General features: G+C 47.1%; 1 protein-coding gene across 6 annotated transcripts in view; it reads right to left on the bottom strand.

Annotated features, from left to right (window-relative positions):
- PAK3 (p21 (RAC1) activated kinase 3) overlaps positions 1-13,615 on the bottom strand; it is a 299,369-nt gene extending 285,754 nt beyond the window's left edge. For 4 of the 6 annotated variants that reach the window (XR_014835535.1, XM_085008199.1, XM_021080682.2 and 1 more), the window contains exon 1: positions 12,404-12,701. The gene's annotated coding sequence lies outside the window, so the exon portion shown is untranslated. Of the gene's footprint in view, positions 1-12,403; positions 12,702-13,364 lie in introns of those variants that run through there. The other 2 variants (XM_085008202.1, XM_085008204.1) reach the window with 2 other exon arrangements.
- Between the last annotated feature and the right edge of the window lie 2,418 nt (positions 13,616-16,033).

The raw sequence follows: 16,033 nt of genomic DNA, 5'->3' as shown, positions 1-16,033 counted from the left end.
GGCTGTGGCGTAGGCTGGCGGCTACAGCTCCAATTGGACCCCTAGCCTGGGAACCTCTATATGCCATGGGAGTGGCCCTAGAAAAGACTGAAAAAAAAAAAAGAATCATTACAGATGGGAGAACCGAGGCCTAGCGAGGCCATGCGACTCGTTGTGCATTAGACATGGGGCAAGTGACTGAGTCCTTACAAGACCCTGATGCCTACTGACTCTCATGACTGGAAATGACACTCAAGAGGACAGATGCTACAGCAAATGGGTGGAAGTCTTCATCCGGTGGCTCCAACTCAAAGGCGATTTTAGAGAAATTATAGCCAATGTAAGATCTTTCCAGGAAAGAGCCAAGAAAAAGAAATGGTAAGGGTAAATTAATCCGTGCACTGAAGTCAAAGTGAAACCTTGGGCTCCTTCAAATAGGATCTTCGTGGACGATGTGAAGATGAACTTGATCCCAGGGGTATATTTTGGAAATCTCGGTGCATGGATTTGATGGGCTCGTGAGTTTGGATCATATCAATCCGAGTTCAATGAGTCTGTTCCCTGACTCATGCTGAAAATTTGAGTAAAAAGACTCAGACCAGAAGGACTTGGGTGAGCTGGAAACCCAAGAAAAATCCAAGCCAACAAGGCCGTTGTTCAGCCTATTCTGAGCCCTCCTCCCTGTTTTAACTCTGCCTTTAGCTGAGAGCACCCAGGAAGTCATTTCCTACCTCTGGTCATCTGTAACTTTGGCACCTGCTGGCTTCCCAGATGGGAGTGGGAGGAAGAAAATAACAAGCATGTTTCACATCCCCTTGATCTAGGAAACCAACAAGAGTCACAGGGGTCTCAGAAGTGTAATTCTCAAGGCCAGCATTTGCAGGTTTACTCAGTTTTCAAGTCTCAAAGGATCAAAACCGGTCTCCCAGGCCCAACCCTACAAGGATACATAATAACCCTGGCAACATGACACTGCCATTAAAACCAACTTTCAGGAGTTTCTGTCGTGGCTCAGCAGAAACGAATCTGACTAGCATCCATGAGGACACAGGTTTGATCCCTGGCATCACTCAGTGGGTTAGGATCCTGCATTGCTGTGACGGTGGTGTAGGCCGGCGGCTACAGCTCAGATTCAACCCCCAGCCTGGGAACCTCCATATGCCACGAGTGCAGCCCTAAAAAAAAAAAAAAAAAAAAAAAAACACAACCAAAAACTTCCCTTTCTTTCTTGGTATTTAAACTTAACTCAGACTCTTTAGGGCTGGATCAGACTCTTCACACCCAAGAAAAGCTGCTGCTTCATACAACCTCCTTTGATACAACCCAGTCTTATAGCACCATGGGAAACCCTTAATAGCAGAATATTATGTTTAACCATTCAGGACCCACCTTGCTACTCACCAGCTGATTGAACTTGTGTCAGTCACTTAGCTGCTCTGAACCTCAGCTTCCTCCTCTGTGACAGGAGAATACAAAGAATACCGACCTGATGGAATGGTGCAAGGGATTCAATGAGATAATGTGTTTCAAGAGCATAGCACAGGGCCTGGCACACAGCTCAATAAATGGTGGCTATACATAAAAAGGAAGACTTTGCCTCGGAAAAGCATTTCTCTAGCTCCGGTCTCCCCGGTAATGTAGTGGCTGAGACACAAGGGAAGAAGCAGGGCAAAGGTGTCACTGATGCTGACACTTTTCCTTCTGGTACTCGGAAGCCAGGACAGTGTTGAGACAGGACCTACGGCTGAAGGAAATCAGGAATGTGATGAAGGGGTGGGTGATGGGTGGGGAGAAGGTGTTTAAAGTGGGGTGGGGGTGGAGGTGGGGGGTGAGGAGGGCCTACAGAGCTAGAGTGTTGAAATCCCACGAAACAAGAGAACCCACTGCAGGAGTTCCTCTTGTGGCTCAGCAGTAACGAACCCAACTAGTATCCATGAGGATGCAGGTTCGATCCCTGGCCGCGTTCAATGGGTTAAGGAGCTGCGGTGTAGGTCACAGAGGTGGCTTACATCTGGCATGGCTGGTGGCAGTGGCTGTGGCACAGGCCAAGAAGCTGTAGCTCCGATTTGACTCCTAGTCTAGAAACTTCCATATGCCACAGATGTAGTCCTAAAAAGCAAAAATAAAATAAAATAAATTTTTAAATTAAAAAAAAAAGAGAGAGACAACCCATTGCAACAATGTGGGTTGAATGAAGGAAAGAGAAACAGAAGTTTACAAAGTCAAAGGAGGGATAGGAATTCCATAGGGGATTCAAAGGAGAGCTTGGGCAGAAAGGGTCTGCATTCTAGGAACCACCTTGTCCTTTCTCAGAAATGCTTCCACTGAAGGAGTTTCCGTCGTGGCACAGTGGAAACGAATCCGACTAGGAACCATGAGGTTGCAGGTTCGATCCCTGGCCTCGCTCAGTGGGTTCAGGATCCGGCATTGCTGTGAGCTGTGGTGTAGGTCACAGGCACGACTGGAATCTGGCATTGCTGTGGCTCTGGCGTAGGCTGGCAGCTGTAGCTCCAATTTGACCCCTAGCCTGGGAACCTCCATATGCCACGGGTGCAGCCCTAAAAGGACAAAAAAAGACCAAAAAAAAAAAAAAAAAGAAAGAAAAAGAAAGAAAGAAAGAAAAAAAGAAAAGAAATCCTTCCACCGAAGATCTGGGACCAAAGGACCTGAAACATGCTCCTTATTGAATAACTGGTGGGTTTGGTCATCCAGACTCTCACTTGTGGAAAAGAACATTCTGCTCTCCACTCACCTCTGCAAAAACCAGCCCTTGGGGGAACTAGGTCAAAAACCAGCCTCCCCAAATGTGGTCCCACATCATAAGTTTCTAAGCCAGCGCTACTGGGAGATGTGGACATTCCACTTGGGCAAATGGGTTTCATTCCCTCAGGCCAGAAAGCCCAGGGGGATCTTTTTCCCTGAAAGTTCCCAAGGAAGGCTGATTCCAGCCTTCTTGGAATCATCCACGGAGCCAGTTAACAGGTTTCCTGGGTCCAATCTTGGAGGGTCAAATTCAGTTGTTTGAAATGGGGACCCCAACACATTCAAGTGTCCCCAAATGATTCTGTCACCAGGCAAGCTCTGACTATGGAAACAAGGATGCTTTGTTGAAATGGAGGGCACGACGCTACCAACCATCTATCTACTCCTAATTCCGTCCCCATTTTATATGCGAGGCCTCTGAGGCTCAGAGACTTTGAAGCCCTTGTTCAAGGTCACGCAGCTAATGAGTAACGAACGAGAATTGGAATTTGGATCTGCTGCCTCCCAATTCCCTGTAAGCTCCATTCACCGACTCTCTTTGCCTCTTAATGAGATTGTCGTTTCTAGTTTAAGTATGCAGACAGATGTCCCCTCCTGGTGCTAATCGGAGTTAAATAGCAACGTTACCTTTGCAGAATAATTCACTAGAAAACAAAAGCTGACAATCCTCGGTTCCACTAAAAGCGTCAAGCATAGTTTTAAAAAGAAAAGATGGCCTTTCCCCTTCTGACCATCCATAAGGAGGAAGGTATCACATGATTTATGTGTAGAAACTGTATTTGCGGCTATAATGTTTCAGTTTTAAATTATTCAGCATGGAAGAAGAGACATCCTAGCTTTAAGATGGGACCTTCACTAACTTAACCACCAAAGGAATTTTTTTTTCAAGGCAGCAAAGATTAATAACTACATTATCTGGTCATCAGCGCCCCTGTGAACGATCCTTATTCTAGTCCAAACCTTTAAAAGGAAAAAAACCTCACAAATATTAGATAGGATCTAAAGCCATTTTCCAAATACCAAGATTTTGAGGTAAATAGGAAACCACAAAAAATAACTGTCAATAGTTCGAATAATCCAAATTATTCCTTTGGGGACAATAACCCACCCATCTTCTGACAGCTCGAAAGCATCCCAGGGGTGAGGTGAGTACCACACTAGGTGAAGTGAATGATGGGTAAGCATAAAGGGTATGTTTAAATATATTAAAATAAGAAGCTGCACTCTAAAGGCACCTATATCCATCCCTAGAGGAGAGAAGTTGCCAGATTTTCAGCTAGCAAGTGTCCGCAGTTATGTCAGGAGTCGTTTCCAGCAATGTCCAAATCTCAGAGCTTTTCTCCTTTCCAGATGTGTCCTTTCCATCTATAAAATGGGTAACAATTAGCACCACTCTCTCATCCCCCCCCTCCCACTCAGCCATCCTAAGGGACTTTAAGCTGGCTACTGTCGCAACCTTCAGACAAAAGATAGTTCTTTAGCCACACAGACGACCTCTCTGACCTCGATCTTCCCCCAAACCATGGATCCTACCCCTTGGCCTATAGCCAACACCAAAACTCCTTTGACCATAGCTGGATGTTGGCAGGAAAGAGATACAAGAAGACGAAGCAAGCCGAGGCAGAGTGAGGGGGGAAGCTGCACCTGTACCTGCTTGTCCCTATTCCCCTTGCAGAGGGTGACATCACTGTTTATTTCTATTAGAATACCTTCTCATGGGAGGGCCTCAAACTTGTCCTCTTTGCAGGAAGGCAAGTCGGAGAGAAGCTGCCTCCCACTCCGCACTCAGCCTCTGGAAAACTCTGGAACCAATCTAGCTGGTGCAGCGAAGAGTGCAGCAAAGAGGCAGCAGTAGCTTTGTTCCCAAGCGTCTTACAAGGTAGACCTCTAAAGTTCATTTGCCATTGTCTGCTGCGTCGGGTGGCTGCCAGCAGAAATGACCCTAAATAGCCATTCATTTCACAGTGAATTTAGAGGGACTTGATGTTGCAAAATGCTTTCGACACAGTTCTAGTTGGAGATGAATTAAAAAACATGTTTGCTTCAATAATTGAAGGTGAAACGTGTATTACATGTGTTTCATGTGCAGTTAGGGATTTCTGCTCCAAGCCTTTTGTGGTGCCAAATATGAATTCTTGCTTAGCCTAGCCCTCAAGTTAAGAAGCAAAACTTGAATTATCAGAAGACATTAAGAGGAGAAGTCTACCCACTGCAGTTGGAGTGAAAATTGGTTAAAAAAAAAAAAAAAAAAAAAACTTTAGAGAGCAATTTGGCAATACCTAGGAAAAAAATAACAAATCTAGTCCTAGGAATTTCTCTTAGGTAAATAATGAGCCAAAGGCATATCATATAGTCCAAGGACACTCATTGTGGCATTATTGAAGTGCCCATAAAGGAATGGATTGACAATGATTATTTTTAAAAATTATAAACATTTCTGTGCAACGAAAGACACTAAAATCAAAGTCAAAAGAGAAACAATAGACTACTTCCTACATCTACAACATAGATAACAATTAAATAATTACTACTCAAAATATAGTTATCAAAATGAGACACCAGTTATCAAAACGAGAAAGAACAACCCAAAAGAAGAGCAGGCAAAGGATAGGCAATAGCAATGCAGAAGAAGAAATGCACTGAAGAGTTGTCACTGCAGCAGCTTGGGTCACTGGCGCAGGTTCAATCCCTGGCCCGGGGGAATTTTCAAATGCCCCCGGTCTGGCCAAAAAAAAAAAAAAAAAAAGAAGGAAAGAAAAGCTTGGATTACAGAAATTAGGTCACAACCATATAACAGAATACTATGCAACTGTGAAAAAGAATGATGTACACTGGCAGGAAAAGACCGCCAGACACATAGTCCAATGAAGCACACGTTGTAGAAGAATATGTGGAGTCTTAGTCACAACTTCAATTATTATTTTAGGGACACTGAATACATATGCGAATACTCATGAAAACACATAAAATGATACATACCAAACTGTGACTAAGTGGCAGATCAGTGGTGGAGAGGCCAGGAACATTCTACTTCATATTCCTATTTTTACAAGCATGAGCCTGTATTATTTTGATCGCAAAAAATGCTTTTTTTAAACAAGAAGTGAGGCAAGCTGTGCCACTCCCCCACAATGTCCAGCTCCCACTCCCAGCCTCTAAAAATGTCCTCTACAAGGACATGGTGTTCAAGCATCTGAGACAATTTCTAATCCCCCAAGCCATGAGCTTTTGCTATTTAGAAGTTGAACTAGGATGAGAAAAGCTGGAAAGAGGTGGAAGGGTTGTTGCATTCTTCTCGAAGAGTTTTGTTTCATGCAAAGGTGGGCGTGATTGACACGCTTTCTAAAACGACCTCCCTCTCCCATCCTCCCAAGTCTCTGGTGGGAATTCTTCCTGCCCTGCCTCCTTCCCCCCCAGCTCTTGCATAAGTACGGGAGAAGGGGAAATGGCTAGCTCCTTTCAATCCTTTTTTTGTTCTGCCTGAAGTCCAGGATTCAATCCTTCTCTTTGATCCTAAAGAAATCCCACTCCAGGGAGTTCCTGTCATGGTGAACCCAACTAGTGTCCGTGAGGATGCATGTTCAATCCCCGGCCTCACTCAGTGAGTTAAGGATCTGGTGTTGCTGTGAGCTGTGGTGTAGGTTGGCATCTACAGCTCCAATTCGACCCCTAGCCTGGGAACTTCCATATGCCATGGGTGCAGCCCTAAAAAGCAAAAAAAAAAATTTCCACTCAAAACGCCCCCCCCGCCCCAGTCTATTTGACATAAGGGTTATCCCGGTATTTCCAATTCTCTCCAAGATAAGGCTGACAGTTCCAGCTCTGGGAATCTTTAGTATTTAGGGAGCATCTACAAGGGACCAAGGTAGAGAGACTGGGATGACTGAATCACCCATTGAGTATCTAGGCACATCATCCAGTCCTCAGGTTTCCAGCTGGCTGCAGGTCTCGGTGAATCAGACAACCATCCACTCAGGAGGAATGGAGATAGGAGTTCCCGTTGTGGTGCAGCGGAAACAAATCCGACCAGGAACCATGAGGTTGAGGGTTCGATCCCTGGCCTCGCTCAGTAGTGGGTTAAGGATCCGGTGCTGCCGTGAGCTGTGGTGTAGGTCGCAGACGCAGCTCGGATCTGGTGTTGCTGTGGCTCTGGTGTAGGCCAGCAGCAACAGCTCCGATTTGACCCCTAGCCTGGAAATCTCCATTTGCCACCGGTGCGGCCCTAAAAGGACAAAAGACCAAAAAAAAAAAAAAAAAAAAAAAGATGAATGGAGATAGAGAGATACAGGGACGCATGGCTTTTTAGGGCTCCACTAGAAACCTGTCCCTCTGCTCCAGCTGCCACATAAAGCACACACAACTCAGGTCTGGACGTGACCTCCAAGAATGGGCCAATCCACCCTCCCCTGAACTACACAAGAACCCAGCTGGGTCTAGTATGAAGAACAGAAGGAGGCAGCTGATCTGAGTTTTAGCTTTTAGAATGACTTCTGTTCCGTCATGGGGAAGCTGTGGGGCCTCAGGCAGCTTACTGCACTTCTCTGGTCCTCATTTTCCTCATCCAAAAGGAAGGTTTGCACCAGATGAACGTCACAAGGCACTTGCAGCCTCACCATGCTACGAATCTCCCCTCTCGGACAGGCGTTTCCACTAAGCTCTCCAGAACAGAGAAGATCTTGACTCTCATTTTGCAGTATCCCAGCTTAAAGCCACAGTTTTCTCTTGTGCCTCAACCGAAGCCCTTCCTACTACAACTGCAGCCCGTCGCTTTCATGCCGAGAACGGCTGGTCCATGTAGATGACTAACTCTAATGCCTCTGCATCCGTCTCTACCCCAAACCCAGTCTGCAGTGATTATTAGCTGTTAATCCTCAAGAACTCCATTCTGCTTTCAAGGCTGCTTGTAAAGAAAAGAGGGAATTAATAATAAGCGTCAAGGGAATCAGGAGGGGTCAATAGTCACAAGAGTGTTGTTTGCTTTTGCCTTTGAATTTCCTTAAAGATGGCCTTGCTCCTGGCCACATGGACCCTGGAAACTGTGCTCAAAAAACCTCTCCCACAAACAGGGTTCTGGCCCAGATTGGACACTGGAGCCATTAGAGATGAGCCATGCAGCAGCCTGCTTCCAAGACGGTCCCCCTTTTTTTGTCCGCTTTTTAGGGCCACACCTGTGGCACATGGAGGTTCCCAGGCTAGGGGTCGAATCAGAGCTACAGTGGCTGGCCTACCCCACAGCCACAGCAATGCCAGATCCAAGCTGTGTCTGCGACCTACACCACAGCTCACGGCAACACCGGATCCTTAATCCACTGAGCGAGGCCAGGGATCGAACCTGCATCCTGATGGGTACTAGTCAGGTTCATGACCACTGAGCCATGACGGGAACTCCCAAGATGGTCCTTTAGAACGTCTTCGGCAAGAGGATGAATCTAAAGGATAAAAGTAACCTTCCAACTACATTTAATTCCCACCTTCCCAGTTCTTTGGTCAGCAGGGTGTGTTCAGATGGATGGGATTTTTCTCGCGGCAGTACTGATGATACCTCTGGTCCAGGAAATTAAAGGCCACACTGAAATTGTCACCATGCAAAAGGAAATAAGCCCAGAGAACTGAGTCACCTAAGGTTGAATGAGGACAGGTCTTTGCAGTCAAAGCAGAGCAGAGAACTGAGCCAGTCTGCCCAAGAACACCACCGAAAAAACAGGATTGGGGCCCGAACCATCAGGATAATTGCCTTAATTCTTCACTTCCCTTTCATAATAACCTTGAGTTTATGTAGAGCCTTTCTGCTAAGGAGCTCAAAATACTTGCAGAGATATTATCTTCGTTGTCATCACACCATCACAGTCGGTGAGAGCAATGATTATTATCAGCCTTCAGCCTCATTTTACACATGGGGGAAGGAACGCCTCGAGGGCTGAAGCGAGTCATCCAAGTTTACCCAGCGAGACACTGACAGCCTCCAAACTCTTCGGGAAATGCTCCTGCCCAGCACTGCCCAAAGAATGTTCTTCTCAACACCAGCCCAGCCAAATGCTTGCTGGCACAACCAGGTTCTGTGGGCAAATATATCTGGGAAATGCTGCATATTCTATTCTCTGGAAGAGTAAAGGCGTGTCGGAGCCCCGCAATAGACAAAACTGTATCTGCTTAGGCAAGGACTTCTCAAAGTCAACTTGAGCACAAAAGTCTGTGTGTACGGAGTTCCCATCGTGGCTCAGTGGTTAACAAATCTGACTAGGAACCATGAGGTTGAGGGTTGAATCCCTGACCTCGCTCAGTGGCTTAAGGATCCGGCGTTGCCGTGAGCTGTGGTGTAGGTGGCAGACACGGCTCGGATCCCGAGTTGCTGTGGCTCTGGCGTAGGCCAGCAGATACAGCTCCAATTCGACCCCTAGCCTGGGAATGTCCATATGCCACGGGAGCCGCCCCAGAAAAGGCAAAAAGACAAAAAAAGAAAAAAAAAAAAAGGCTGTGTGTCACACCTACTAACATCCAGCGGAGCTACTCTTGTTTAGAACCCACACTGGGAAGCACTGTCCTAACCATTAGACTAATCTGAGTATCAGCACAGCAACAAACTAATGCCATTCCCATCCAAGCTGTAGGGGATGTTTCTTAGAGCTATTGCCTGATAACTTCCGGTATTGACCACCAGGGAACAAAGGACCTTGATGTGCCCAAAGGACCCCGGGCCATCATTTCCTCTGCAGCAGCGCACCAGCGAGAAGGGAGGACATCGATTCAAGCTGACCTACTTCTGCTGACATTCCTTTCAGATAGAACCGGGGCTATTCGGGGGTCTTCATTTAAGGGAGGAGATGCTCAGGATGCTGGTCCAAACCCTCAGAGCCCACACTCTTAACTAGCAGAATTTTTGTACCCACCAGGCACTTCTGATAGAAATCATCCATCTCTTAGGTTCGTTTCCGGTGCCATTCATCAGCCTATCCCATCGGCAACAATGCAACAGAACAGGAGACTCGGGACGTGCCCCTGTTCTGCCTTCATTGCATGAGTATCAGAGTAGTCATCATGCATCCATTTCAGAACTAACATACAGCACAGAAATCTTGTACTGTGATTAATTACCAGTGACACTACTCAAAGTAACTAAAATGCAAAACTCCCTGAAGACCCTGTCCTGATTAATTTGTATTTTATATACAATTCAAATGATAAAAGATCACCGACAATGGATTTAGTACTTATTACTGGCATTTTCAGGATGTCTTTTTGTACTTATTAAACATCCACACCATGAGGGAAAAGGCCTCCATTGAAATTGGTAAATTTGTGTGCGAAAAGTAAATGTAACACAAAGAGACCTTTCTCTGTCCATCCATTGGCTATGTGAACAATTCTGTGTAAAGCGATTTGGGGTAGAAATATCCACTGTAAAGGTGACAGGGGCATTGCTATTTAAGGTGATCTGATTACAAATCCTTTTGTAAAGCAACAAATTCTGCTATGCGAATACTGTCCATCTAGTTCATTTGTCTTGTAAATCCATATTTACACATATCAGATTTGGTTAAGGCAAAACACAGTAATATTAATAAATGAGCCAGATACTTCTTAAGATGGGGATGTGTTCTCTTTTTTTTTTTTTTTTTTTTTAGGGCTGCACTCATGGCATATGGAGATTCCCAGGCTAGGGGTCGACTTGGAACTGTAGCCACCGGCCTACCCCAGAGCCACAGCAACACGGGATCAGAGCCACATCTGCGACCTACAGCACAGCTTAAGGCAACGCCGGATCCTTAAGCCACTGAGCAAGGCCAGGGATCGAACCGGAGTCCTCATGGGTGCTAGTTAGATTTGTTAACTGCTGAGCCACGAGGGGAACTCCGGGGATGTGTTCTGATGCTTAGCGGTCTGCATTACTGGCTCCTTTTGGATTTACCATTAATCATCATCCCAGTCCATGGAGATTCATTCCGAGAAGGTGACAATAACACTTCCAACGACACCTGACAATCTTACTCAACTATGATCCTTCTGCCTTTGTATACGCTGTTCCTTCAACTTAGCCACCTGGTGAATTAATTCTTCAAGACTCACTCAAATGCCACTTCCACCGTGAAGCTTTCCTTGATCATCCACCCCGCCCCCAGCCAGGCATCCCTCTTGCATCTCAGTCCCCTGCCTGACCCTGGTCATCCTCCACTGTAATTATCTGTTTGCACATTCCGTCTTGCCTACCAAACTGTGTACTCCTTGAGAGCTGAGATGATGTGTGATTGGTCTATTCACTTCTATCCTTCCAATACCCAACACCACAGGCACATAGTAGGCATTTACTAAAAGTCCGTTGTTTGACGGAAAGATCCCTGCCCTTAACTATACATTTTTGGACCCTGAAAAACAACGCGTTATGAAAATCATAAATTAAAAATGTCAAAGAGAAGGTTTACCAGCCTTGGCCATTTTTGTTGATCTCGTCTCTCCTTAATTAAAAAAAAAAAAAAAAAAAAGACCATGCCAATTCACACCTTATGAGTCAAGGAAAAAATCTCCAAACCTCTAAATCAAACAACAAATACATAATGCTTTGGGTATGTCCCTTTTCCTCCAAATATACAGCTACATCCTAACCCACCACTACAACTATCATTGCAATAAAGAAGACACGAGGATCCACTAATTAAAGGGGTGGGGTGAGGGAGTGGGGGGAGTTACTGCAGGGATCACTGTAAGAGCTTTGTATGCTCATTGGCTAAAAGAGAGAAGCCTGCTAAGAAAGTTGGGCATCTCTGGAGGAACAATAACGACGTCCAGTCGGACTTGGCCAAGCTGACTAGAAATCCCCCATCCAGAATGTCCTAAGCAACAGTCCTGGCCCGGGGTGGGGGGTGGGGGGAATTTCCATCACTTTGAAACCATCATTACCCTTACAATGTGGGCAGAACAGGTAGGACCGGATCTGCCCGCGCGTTACTGCAATGTGGCTTGGCAGGGGATGATACCCAAGGACATGTAATCCCAGGAGTAACCCAGCCCCGCGGTGCAGACAGGCAGACAGACAGACACACAAACACACACCACACTCCAACTCACACTCACTGAATCCCACACAAAACCTGCACCATCTCCCACATCTGCATTCCTGGGAGCCCAATCACCACCCACAGAGAGTGCCCCCTCATATTCCCTCACTCCCCTAGACTGCCCGGCCCACACCCCACTCTACCAGCAGACTGCAGCCCAGCCTGGAACTGGAAGCTGGTGAGGACTGGTTTTGTTGTACATAACAAAGCCCCATGCACCCAGGTGCCCCGCTGGCTCGACTCCATCCATCTCTCCCCGCCCCCATCCATGAGCTCCCAGAACAAGAGAAAGCTCGGCTCTAGGAAGTGGATGCGGGGAACGGGGGCGCAAAGAAAGAGAGCTTCAGGGGTGGGCGGGGGCGGGAGTCCAGGCAGCTTCAGAGCTCTCTCGCCATGAAGCCCCAGAGGGACGGCGAACTGGCAGAGGGCTCGAGCTGCCTTCCCGCCCCATCGCACCCTATCTATTCATAGAAAAAGACCAAAAAACAAAAAACAAAAAACAAAAAAACCCTGAGAAATAACCTACCCCTCCGTCCGCCCCGTGCCCTCCCAGCGGCTGGTGGAGCCACGGACGCTCCAAGAGCCTGCAACAAAGCGCCCCTGAAACAGACCTGTTCCAGCCTCTTCGTGGACCAAGGGAGGGCGAGCCGCTGCTGCGGGTTCTGCCCTTCCCCGCCGGGCAGCAAGCGCCGGGGGTGGGAGGAGGAGGAGGAGCAGGAACTGGGAGAGGAAGGAGGACCAGAGGGGATACTAGACACAGGGGCAGCGGTGGCGGCGGCTGGAGGAGGAAGAGGAGGAGGTGGTGGTGGTGGAGGAGGAAGAGGTGGAGGACGAGGACGAGGAGGAGGAGGAGGAGGAGGCAGCGGCAGCAGCTGCAGCTTCTGTGGCAGCTGCTGAGGATGCTCTGGTGAGGGGCAGGGCTGGGTGCGCGGGGCGTGGGCTCACGTGCGCTCCATGGCCCAGAGATGCGCGCGCGCGCGTCTGGGTGTGTAAGAGCATCTGGGTGTATTTTGCCTCTGATTATTCTAATTCTGATCTAGTCTGGAATTTGCGGCTCCTGCAGCCAGGCGGAAGTGAAATCCCTTCAGTCTCCTCAGGCTGACCGTGCGGGACCCGAGGATGGGGGGTGGGGTGAGTGCGGACCCGAGGATGGGGGGTGGGGGTGAGGCAGCGAGGAGATGGGGGAGAAGGGGTTCAGTACTAGGGCGCCAGGCCGGCCATTAATGTCCCTGCCTTCAGCCTTCTTCCTGGGCACTGGTAAATTACATACACGTGTATCTTTGGAAAGCCTATAGCTAAGGAGAATAGATAGAGATCAAGGATCAAGGACAGGTCACCATCACCATCAATCACATTGTACTGAGCGCTCACACTATGCTCCCCGCTGGGTTGGGCTACCCAGAAGGCAATTTCTGTTCCAACTTGGGATCTACTTTCAGGACTTGAGGTGCCCATAACTTTGTACAGGATCTACCTTATGTCTTTTCTCCCTCTCTCTCCGTCCTTTGCAAAATCTCTGCCCTTGTAACCAAGATGGCCTACAATCAATTCCCTACTTTTTAGTCTGCTTACCCAGTCAGTATAATCCAGATCCCTGTCTTCACAGGTGTCAAGGGGGTCACCGAATCCTCATGCTGCTCCCCCTCTAGGAGGGGGGCACCCAGTTTAGATGAGAGCCAAAACTGGTTTCCTGGAAGTCAGAGGGTTGAAGGTCATCACGCAGGAGACTCAACTTGGATCTGCACCCCTAACGTTAAAGAGAGACCAGTTGTGAGAGGTAGAAATTTTCCCCCGTGACTGAGTCCTTGATGATGCCCTTGCTTGGAGTCATGCTGAAAGTCCTTCCCACTTGTGACCTTTTGAGCATTCCACTTCCTCTTTCCTAATGGTTTCTGCTTGTAGAGAACTGTGGGACTCACAAAGCACTTTTTTTTTTTTTTTTTTTTTGCTTTTTAGGGCTGCACCCTCCACTTATGGAGGTTCCCGGGCTAGGGGTCGCATCAGAGCTAAGCTGCCAGCCTACACCACAACCACAGCAATGCCAGATCCTCAACCCACTGAGTGAGGCTAGGGATTGAACCCAAAACCTCATGGCGCCTAGTCTGATTCATTTTTGCTGTGCCACGACAGGAACTCTAGCACTTCTTAATAAAATAGGACCCCTACGGTATCTATCATCTATCATCGCAGTGAATTAGGTGAGGACAATATGATTATTTGCATTTTACAAATGAGGAAAGACACTCAGCCAGATTCAGTGGTTTAGCCTCATATTACAGGCTAATAAGTGGCAGATCCAGAATTGGGACTCAGGTCTTCAGATCTTTAGGGCAAAACGGTTTTGTGGGTTTTTTGTTTGTTCGTTTGTTTGTCTTTTGTCTTTTAAGGCCCGCGCGCACGGCATATGGAGGTTCCCAGGCTAGGGGTCAAATTGGAGATGCAGCCACCGGCCTACACCACAGCCACAGCAATTTAGGATCCAAGCCACATCTGCAACCTACACCACAGCTCAGGGCAACACCACATCCTTAAGCCCCTGAACGAGGCCGGGAATCGAACCCAAAACCTCATGGTGCCTAGTCGGATTCGTTTCCGCTGCGCCAGGACAGGATCTCCAAACTTTGTCTCAAGTCATAAGAATGAATCATTGTTTGCCACCAGGGTAGGAAACCTGTCTCCCCCACAGTAGCCTGGGCCATCCCAAAAGGGCACAGATGGGTATCAAGCAAAAGAGGCAGGCTAGTGTAGTGGGCAAAAGCTCGGCTCCAAAGCCAGACAGCCCTCGCTGGAAAGTCTTGAAGAATGACTCAATCTCAATGATCCACCTGTAGAATAAGTGGCGAGGTGTGAGAATGACATGGAGTGATATAGTGCCTGAGACAGAGCAAGGCTCAATAAAGGATACGTATTATAGTTAGAAGAAAAGCAACAGCTACATCCATGGATCTTTCTACATTAAAAGTGGAAATCGCTTATTACTAGTGGTACCTCAACATCGCGAGAGTACAGAGGAAGAGATTGCTTTTTCCCAGGATGGGAGAGATGGAGTGCTGGTGATGGGAGAGAGGCACGCTAAACAAAGAGAGATGAGAGATTTTCTGCAACGACCAAGGACCAGCCTGGAACTAAGAGAAAAGGATCTGAAGAGGATGGTGAAACTCTTGGATGAATCTAGGATTGGGCGGGGGAGTGTGACCCAGGGTCTTGCTGCTTGTGGTTATTGTCATGTCTTGGGAATACAGGCCTGTTAATGGTTTTGTAGCAATGTAAAATGGTTTCATCCAAGGGGTGTTTTGGCTCTTCTAAACCATTTCCTGTTTATCAAAAGACCTAATAAAGAACTCCATTCAGAATCTATCAGAAATACCTGAATCTGACGTTTAGCCAGGGACTCCCTGTTCTGATTTGGTACCAAATAGATTATTCTTGTTTGAGCTGTGCCAAGAGAAGTTGAGTCATAACAATGGTCGGAGCCAAGCTGCAGAAAAATTGTGAAGGAGGTGGAATCTGTCTCTGACACCCTCCCTCTGTGTTACATCCTTATCTTCCCACACAAAATCTCTGGACATCAAAAATCTCTGCCTTTACCAACCAGGAAAAAAGTGACCTGATTTGGTCATTTACAATGAAGTGCTTTCACATGCTACTCTTCTGAAGCGGTAGACAAGCAGGGGAAAACGATGCCAGAGCCAATGCGATGGAGCACTAATGGTACAAGTTCAGTCATTCTGGGTGGTAAAGATACCTTGGGTGCCCTCATATCATTTGGGTCTTGAGACTCTCCATGAATAAGACCAGATCTTGAAAATGTAAATTCACATCATAACAGGAACCTGGATCAGAAAGAGGCATTCATTATTATTTCCAGTTCAACTCTTTTTTTTGTTTCACAGGTGATTAACCCAAGGCTCAGAAAGGTTATATGACTCTTCCAAGACCACATAGCTCCCAAGAAAGAGTACCAGGACTTGACTTCCAAGCCCAGAGCTTTTTCCACTACTGTGTCCTACTCCATCAGCTGGGAAGGAAACCAGGAATAATTGCTTAGAACGGATATTTGGGACTTTATCCCAAGTACATAGGAATAGCATGAAAATAAGAATAGAGGGTCAAAATGAAGGTGCAGCAGTCCTCTTTTTCACTTGCTTTAGCTTGCTCCTCACGAGTGACTGTTTTCCTAAAAGCTCATTCAAACAAGACTGATACCAGGAGTTCCCTGTTGGCCTAGCAGGCTAAGGATC

This window comes from Sus scrofa, chromosome X, assembly GCF_054392235.1.
Source record: "Sus scrofa isolate SSC_HxYL_T2T_F1_AM1 chromosome X, Sscrofa_HxYL_maternal_Yorkshire_Landrace_v2.0, whole genome shotgun sequence".
Taxonomy (NCBI): domain Eukaryota; kingdom Metazoa; phylum Chordata; class Mammalia; order Artiodactyla; family Suidae; genus Sus; species Sus scrofa.
Note: the sequence above shows the minus strand (reverse complement) of the source record. Positions and strands in the feature narration are given on the sequence as shown.